Source organism: Coptis chinensis, chromosome 5, assembly GCF_015680905.1.
Source record: "Coptis chinensis isolate HL-2020 chromosome 5, ASM1568090v1, whole genome shotgun sequence".
NCBI lineage: Eukaryota > Viridiplantae > Streptophyta > Magnoliopsida > Ranunculales > Ranunculaceae > Coptis > Coptis chinensis.
This window is the reverse complement of record NC_141460.1, coordinates 25,898,479-25,908,247: the sequence shown is the minus strand read 5'-3', so window position 1 is coordinate 25,908,247 and position 9,769 is coordinate 25,898,479.

Here is a 9,769-nt window from a genome sequence, read left to right as displayed (position 1 = left end):
TGCTTATGTAAAAATAGAAAACAGGGAAATGAAATAAAAACATGAATTGTAAATGACAGGAATAGAAAAGCTATTCTCAAAAGAGTGTAAAATAAAGAAAAAGAAAATTGTATACTTGCTCCATAGAGGTACACTACTCAAACTGCGAGTAAAAGTGCTAACAAGGAATATGCAAGTATACGTGGATTTAAGGCTCTAGCACTTACAACCACACACTCCAAGTGGAGTGGTCCGGTTACTTTAATGATGCACTCCCATGGAATGCATTGAGAAAACATAACATGAATCTTTTATAGTAAGATATTCAAGACTATATGTGGGGGTCATTTTAAGTCAGATTCCCCAAGACTATGCATATGAGATGGATGATATGCTATTAACTATATACTAATAGCCTAAACAGTTGGGGATCTTTATAGAAAAACATATGAAAGCATTTACCCCCAAACAGAATGATATGATGCATTTGGAGTGTAAGATGTAGAATGATAAAAGAAAGCTTATGTAAACCATTATGGAACTTATGCAGTAACCCGTCATTGAATTGTCCAAGAAAGTGTGAGTGTGGTAGTAGATGTTCTTCATAAGACTTAGATAATGCGACATATGGCAAACTGGGTTTTTCAACCACTTGAATAAAGGGATCATCATGTAGGAACAGTTATGGTTTCGCCGAATAATTTACTACGAACCGCGAAACACCCACGCGCAACGGAATAAGGGGTGTCACGGTTTGGTTAGAAAACATACCTTTAGATCGGCGAAGATAACCATGAGAATCCAATAGCGATGAAATCAACAACCTCTTGATCTTATGTTGTATTCCTATCAATAGATTGGACGTTGTGTGGGCAACGATCTACCAACCCCCTTCTTTCTCTCTTGGCCTATCTCACTCACAAAGCTAGAAACGAATTCAGATTTACTTTTCTTGCCTCTCTTTTTCAACCAATGAATAGTGAATTTGGGCTTGGGCTTCCCATGTTCGCCCAGAACACACGACCTAAGTTCGTCAACAAATAGCTTATTCCACTAAAGGCCATTGTTGCACTACCACCCTAATCCCAAATTACGTGTTACGTTTATGGGCTCCATATTATATGCTTGTTGATATCCCCGTATTTAAGATATCGAATGCTCGTTGATTAAGTCAAGTTACTAACAACTACATTAATCAACTTCTTATGTCCTTGAGTAGTACCACTCAACCTCATTGCCATGTCGGAATAAATCCACCTGCAGAGTTTACATGACAATCCTTTTGAGCTCCTAAAGGGGACATCATTAACCCGACTTCCTGTGGGTCACGGATTCCTTCTATAATCAACAGCACACCTTACATACAATGTCATTACCCAATCCATCAAGTTTGTTGATTCACATATGAATCTCACTCATTGATGATTTAAAGCAATGTACAATGCACGTAAGTTCCCGTTTTTATTTCTAGATTAAGAGGACAAGCATCCATAATAACAGAGGTGTTTGTTCTCTTATATAGTCAGTATAAAGAGAAACAACCTCACTTGGTCCTGTTCAATATACACAAAGTGTACTAGTGTAATCTTATAGTCAAGATAGACTAATACTAAATTATACTACAACCATACCAATGGTTTGTTCAAATCCATTTAGGTTGTGAACGTTTACTTATACTTTATAAGGTACTGATGATATGATCTTCTGTGTGTCAACACACACCATATCATCTACAACATAAAGTATTAGACACATGCATATAACTAATAACATATATAATATGCATAACATTTGCCCATATGATTCTCATTCAAAATATAAAGAATTAGAGTTAATATAAAAGTAATGCTTTTAGTATATAACCCTATCACATCATATGCTCTCAAGAACTCATATTCCACCTTAGATTCTACTTCCTCCTTTTCTGGCACTTCAATCAATGTGGGGCTCTTCTCAACTGGAATGATAGTCTCAGGAGTTTGTATGTTGGGCAAAGTCTCTTTACTGGGAAGGTTTAGAAAATTATGAAGGATTTCAAAGGCAATTGGCTTAAGTGCGAGCTTGGGGGTTCTTCGAAATGGTTTAGTGATGCAGTCCTCAGAATTTGGTGGATTTTTTATGAGTGGAGTTTGGCTTTCAAGAGGTGTTAACTCGAGGGAATGATGGTCGGGTGGTGGTTCTTCATATGATCTCGAGGACTCGGAGAATTCTTCATCTAGCTTTGGCGTTTCCACAAATTTGTAGTTCATATCGGCAATATTAAGGATGTCACAAATTTGTTCCATCGATAAGTCTTTAACGATCAAACTAAAATTAGATCTACTTTACACTATAGAATTTATATCCTCTTCTCCAAGAACTTCATTTTCTTTGCCATCTATATCTAGAACTTCATAAATTTTCTCAATGTTATCTTCCAAGTTTGTCAAGTTACTTTCCAACACATGTTCTAAAGTTTCTTTTGTCGGAGTGGTCGCATGCATATAGTTATCATCATAGAATCTGGAATTCACACGATAGGTAGGTAGATGGTGATGTGGTTTTAATTGGTCATAAATATCAGGATGGGCTATAGCATTTGGCTCTATTATAGCAACACCTTGTTCCTCTTTTTGGTTGGGTTCTGGACTGGTGGGAAGAATATTAGTCTCAGATGTGGTATCGATTGAAATGGATTGGAGATAACAGAAGGTCTTTGCCATTTGTTGTATTTGAATTGTTTGCTCGACCATTGCTTGGTAAAGTTGGTCTGTGATAGATGGTGGATTGGGATATGAATTAGATATGGATGGTGATGTGAATGGTAATGGGTTTTGGGTGAAACCGCACTCTGACTGGCCATATAGATACATGAATGGTGGTTAACTTTCTGTGATGGAACTCCATGAATTGTCTGCATGATTAGAAAACTCTTGCGTGTATTGGGTACTAGGGAAATTTGAAAATTGAGGTTCGTAATCGTAAGAATATTCCATAGGAGGCTCGAACTCAGTATATGATGTGTATTGAGATGCCCAATGAAACGGACTACCACAGCAAGAACAAGGTTTTGGGTTTGCATTGTAATTCCATGACAGTTGTTCTGCATATTGATAAGCCATGTATGCTCAAACAAGAATGATGCACAATCTGCAAAAATTCATTTGTGACTTTGAAGTTTTTGAAAAGTTTGGATGCAATGTCTATAAATTAGAAACTATGTTCTGTTTGAATTTCACAGTGGGTGCGAACCTGGGTTTTGGAAACTATACGTGTCAAGAGAGAAGATTACTACTTCACCAGATGGTGTGCCACCAAGAATCTCACCCACGGTATTTCTAGGGGAGGGGAGTGAGTAAGGTGGTTGGTCCACTGGAATATGGTAGTTCACTACTCTCTTTGTTCGTACTAGATGTTTGTCCTGATGGACGTGACTAGATTGGCTTTGCTTGATTGATTTTATTTTTTTTATTTTGGTCTATGTGACAAACAGTTCTCGCAACATCCGTTCTAAAATGGGGTTTAATCCCACTTTTTGTTCTTTTAGGGCTCAGGTTTAGCCTTGTAAAGACGATACTGAAATGTAAATCACACAATCATCTAAGCATGCTTAGTAACACAAAAGTATCCTCTTACAATTTGTAGCGAGGAGGTTTAGAAATTACTGTCCAAGATGTGCGTACACGACCCTTGGGGTGAAGACGATGTGGTGGGGTTGACAAAGTGTTTGGTGGCTTGCGTGTCAACCCACCATTCGAGCTTTTTCTTACAGTTACAAGTTTTAATCTAACAAAGACCTACAAGTCGGGTCGAAATGTGGCAAAGCCAATAAGATACAATTGGTTGCCTTCGTGGGCCTAAAACAAATTTGCCTTCGTGGGCTTAAAACTTTGAAAGCGGTAAACACGAAAATTTAACTACGTTTAGCTAATGAACTAATGATTAATTAAACAAAATACGTAAAAGCTTGGAAAGTGTTGATCAAAGATTGAAACTTCAACCCCCAAGTTGGGTTGAGATGTGCAAGCGTGATGTTACATTACTCGCCTCACACATCCAACCGGTCCAAGTTGGTTGAATCCCCAACTCTTGGTAAGTAAACTTAAACCAAAAGAGTAAACTTTCAAACTTAAACTATTTTCTATTTATCCTAATTTTTATTTTATTATTATTTTTACACTAAAAAAAATAAAAAATGAAAAACATAATAAAGATAATGTCAAAATATGATATTATCCTAAAAATCTAACATTTATCAAATAGTGAAATTAAACTATTTTTTTTTTCTGTTTTTTAATTTTTTTAATGTGGAAATTTTATTATTAATGATAACGAATTTTACAAATAATTAGGACAAATGTGCAACAAGTTGTGCCGCAAGTCCTTTCTGAATAACAAATCCTATTCTCCTAAAGACAAACTCATTAGAACCAGCTGTCATTACGTTGTAGTCCATAACTTTCTACAATCTGTTAAGGAGCTCAACAGATCATGTCTCCCCACCGGACCAAAGAAACCAAAAGTGTCAAACCCCTCAACGGAATGAAACAATGCTAGTTAGCTCTACAAGCTTCCTCGTGTTTCTTTTCAATTTTCTCGCCACGCTTTTATCACCGCTTCCTCCTACCTCAAAAACTCTATTCCCAAGCCCCGCAGGGCGGGTGTCCAACAAAGAGGCTCCACTTGTTAAAATACATCAATACATGCATGTCTCCCTTGGAAAATGTCTCGGACCATGGTCCCGTAGATCAATACATCCACCATCATAGTACAAAGGAATCATGAGGCGGTGCCGAGAATGTCAATCTTCCCCCTCCATTCGGATCATTTGGCGTGTGAGAAAATTCACAAGGATAACACAAACTCCTTCTTCAATCTTACCATAGGAAAATATTTGTGGTTTTGACAAGTGAAGAAGGAGGTCAAAATCGGGTAGACAAAGACTGAATTTTCTCAACATCAAGAATCTCATCCAAAGGCACTTTGGGCCCTGACTCCTAGACATTTTCCAAGTTTCAAATACCAAAAAGCAAAATCATGTAAGAGATAAATTTAACCCACCAAGACATATGTATTTTATGAATCACCGGGTCGGGAAAAAACCACAATACCGGAGAACATGGGAGCCTCAAAAGTTTTAGTCTTGGTGAACAAGTTCAATCGCAGCCTCCTTCTTCAACTTGAAAAGAGAAACTCACAGGTGATAAGAACCCAAAACTATAGTTTTAACAAAGGATGAATGATTAATATCATTACATTTAAACCAATTATATGTATAATTTAAATATGAATTACATTTAGACCAATTATATACTATTTACGACTATTTACGCGCTTATATATTTTAGGCATTGGAGTCAAATATGTGAAAAAACATGTCATTTTTGCGAGATAAAGGAGCAAAGGTTGGTTGCTAAGAAGTTCTATGATTAAAGGCCAAGATTCAAGGAGAAAAAACCTTTTTAAAGCCCGGTCAAAGCTGAAAAGTCAAAGTCAACGCGGGCAGAAATAGAGCAGAAAAGTCAATAGAACTTTCGTAGGCCGTATCTTTGAACTTAGACCTTAGAATTAGGCCTATTATATGTCAAACTGACCGGCTCGGAAAGTGTTTTCTAACGATTCAAGCCTTGACCCAATCAGAGGAGAATAAGTGGATGAAAAGGCTATTGCAGTAATTTCCAGCAGAGAAACCCTTTTTGGACTTACGTAATTAGGTTTTAGGCTTGATTTAAGGGCCCAAAACATGGCTCCAAAGCCCATGCATGAAATTGTAAACCTAGCCTCTCTTATATAAAGAGGACTAAGGCATAACTCTCTATATACTTAGACTTAGATAGATATAATTAATTAGAGATAGATAGTTAGAACTTAGACTTAGTTATTAGTTTAAACTCAAGTTATTTATTGTTTTTCAGTATTCATTTGATTAATAAAAGAAAGTTTGTTCTTCATTATGTTTCATTCTTATTTATATGTTCATGATAGTGTAATGACTTCTAACTAAACCTCCATTAGAAGGGTTTGATGAAACTTGATGAAGATTTGATGTGTTAGTTAGGATTATTGTTTTTAAGAGTTTCACTCTAGTAGGATAGTTGATTCGCCATGAGAATGGGTTGGACTTTCTCACATGCTAATTATTAGTTGGTAGAGATTGCCATGAATAAGTAGGGATCAAACACTTAATTTTAGTTGATTAGGATTGCAATAACCTATACTAGCATGCATATTAGGAGTACATCAAGTGGATTCAAATCTCCCTAATCCCTTCTCCATATTCACATTTCAATATTCTATTATCATAGTATAAGTTAATACATCTTATTTAAGTTAAATTGTCATATTAGTTTAATTCAATTAATTACTCTCATTCATTTTGTTAGTATCGATTACACTAGCGGAAACTTACGTTTAAAGGACAAGGAGTGGAATGAATTCTCTACTCCATTTATTGTATGATTCATGAGAGTAGATAACTTTGATAGTTTAGAGTAAATTCGAATGCGTTTACTTATGTTTAAGTTTAATTAGTTAAGTAGGAGTAAACAATAATTTCTACGTTTATCAAATGGCACCGCTGCCATCTTAGTTCTGTTTGAATTCGTTTCCTTTAGTATTTTCGTCCTTACCAAAATCCCATTCACCCACCCTTGTTTGGTTATGACTGTGTATGTTTGATTCAGAATTTTTTTTTCAGAAATCTACACGGAGTGCGCCTGCGCCCATAGTAGGCTATCTCGAGAGCGCGCACGCCCTAAAAACACTGGACATTGGTTCAGGTAAAAGCGCGCCCGTGCCCTTCTACGCCTAGTTCCAAGTGCGCCCGTGTCCACTTCTGAATTTGCCTGATTTTCACAAGTTAGTTTCCAACTAATTTCATTTAAGTTATTCAATGTTTCTATCTCCGTGAATACACTATGATTGCATAGACAAGACTCTATTCAAACGCGTAGCAAGGAGGCATTCAGGTATTCCTACTTCCACTCCTCGCCTCTTATGTTAGAGGATTAATTCTAGCATATCAGGGTTGTTTGACTGTTGTTAGTGGCTTGTTTTTTATTGGCCTTAGCCTTGTATGAGATTAAGGTCCGGTACTAGTAAACCATATTCTGTCATTTATCGCAAATGTCAATGCACACACCTATCTAAAATACCACACACCACCAATGGCTGAAGAAACATAGACTTCTCTCTCTGATTTTTATAAGGCCCTTAACGATAGCCCTAAGTCGTGCATCATTCTTGCAGACCAAGTGGGGGATTTTTGAATCCCCTCGAATATATTTAATTTGTTACCATTTTTTCATGGGTTAGACCATGAGAAGCCTTATCAGCATATGCGTAGGATAGAACAAGTTCTTACCACATTTATTTCATCATCCTACCGTTGGTTCGGAGCAAATTAAATTGAGGGTGTTTCCTTTCACCCTTACCGATAAGGCAGCAATCTTGGTTAACTGCCCAAGTGCCTAATTCTGTGGACTCATGGGCCAAACTTGTTCAATTATTCATGGAATAGTTTTACCCACCGCTTAAGATAGATGAAATGCTTCAAAAGATTCATTTCTTCCGCCATAATCCTTATGAATCCTTTTCAGAGGCCTGGAATCGGTTCACTGATCTTCTTATTGAATATCCACATCATAACCTTGCGAAAGACACGCTTGTTCGTGCCTTTTTCAAAGGGCTTTTACATCACCATAAAAAGGTTCTTGACATAATGACTGGGGGTAGTTTCCTTAGTAAAGGTGCCTCTAAGGCTTTAATAATCAAAATGTTAGGCCAGCGCCCAATTACAACCAAGCTCCACCGAGATAAGGACAAGGACAAGGTAATTATAATAATAATTATAATGCTAATAAAGGTATCGTCCTGGTTACTAATAATTATCACAACCCACCCGTTAATATTCAACGTGAGGTAGTTCCAGTCACACCACCTGTGCCCACTACACCTTCACAACCGGATCGTCTCGACGCTTTCATACAGGTTAGCCAACATCTTTTACAATCCATGAATCAATCTAACTAACAGGTTTTACAATCCATTAATCATTCCATCTAACAATTAACCCAAGAGAAAGCCCCACCAAAAGGTGTGTTTCCAGGTCAAGCCGTACCTAATCCTAAAATGCTAAACACAGCCTTTGAAGTAACCGGTAATCCTAGTAATGAAAATATCATTGTAGGTGAGCTACATGCCATCACCACTCTTCGTTCTGGCAGAGTGGTTGATAACACCGTAACGATGCCTGTTGTTACCCTACTAGTGGTCCCTACACCTGATATTTTACTAGATACCGAAGTAGTAACTGATGATCCTACTCCTGTAGAGGTACCAGTTAAACCTCAACTCAAGAGGAAAACAGTCAAGGTTAAAACTCCTATTGATCCATATGCTAAATATAGAGAGAACCCATCGTTTTCCCAGAGACTAGCCATGTTACACAAGGATACTAACTTTGATGAGATTAGGGAAGTTTTTAAAAAATCTAATGATTAACCTACCTTTTCTTGACTCTATTAAAAAGTTACCACAACATGCTAAGTTTCTAAAATAGTTGTGCACTACTAGGCGGAAGACCAATATACCAAAAGACACTTTTTTAACTGAATAGTTCCCAACTCTATCTAAACATAATGGAATCGTTAAGTATAAGGACCTTGGTTGTCCTACTGTACAATGCACCTTGGGGGATACCCATACGACGATTGCGCTATTAGACTTGGGGGCGAGTGTTAACTTACTCCTTTATTATTTATATAAACAAATAGGTCTACAGCAGATGCAACCTACTAAAATGACATTGCAATTGGCTGATTGGTATATTAAGTATCCTAATGGTGTTGTTGAAAATGTGCTGGTTAAGGTTCAAGATTTTTACTACCCAGCAGACTTCGTTATCCTAGACACATAAGTCGCTAACAACTCTGTTCAAATCATTTTAGGGCGTCTTTTCTTGGCAACTGCCAACGCGCTCATAAACTGCAGCGATGGTTTGATGTCCATGTCCTTTGGTCATCTTTCTGTTGAGGTAAATATTTTCAAGATGATGAAACAGTTACCCGATTCGTCTATAGATGGGGAAGTTAGCATGATCGAGAGCTTAGCTCAAGATTATTTCAACAATACGTTTCTAGAAAATCAGATGCACCAGTTCCTTTCCTTCGGTAGCTCCGACTTCGATGATGACTCCTACTTAGAGGAAGTCAGTGCCTTTTTCGAGTCTACCCCTGTTTTAGATCCTTCTGACCCTCTACCTTTTGAGTTTGAGGACCTCTTACTTAAACAGGTATTCACTACTCAAGACAAGGATCCTCTGGAATCCTTTTTTCCAATTCCTCCCACCCCTGTGCTCAGACCTCTTCCTGCTGAGTTGAAATATATCCAGCTTGATCTGGATGGTAGTCATCCGGTGATAATATTTTTTCAGTTATCTGCTGATGAAGAAGAACATTTGATTAGGGTGATTAGGGAACATCGTTCCGCGATCAGTTGGTCTCTAGACGACATTAAAGGGATTGACCCTGGTGTATGCACGCATCACATCCATTTGGAGGATAATGCGAAGACTTCACGTGAACCTCAACGTCGCTTGAACCCTACCATGAAAGAGGTGGTCAGGGAGGAAGTCTTACGATTACTCGATGCGGGGATCATATATCCCATCTCCGATAGTGAATGGGTAAGTCTTATTCACATAGTCCCTAAGAAATCGGGGGTTACCATTGTTCGTAATGTTGCGGGTGCATATGTTTCCACGTGTGTTCCTATGAAATGGAGGATTTGTATTGGTACAGACGCTTAAACG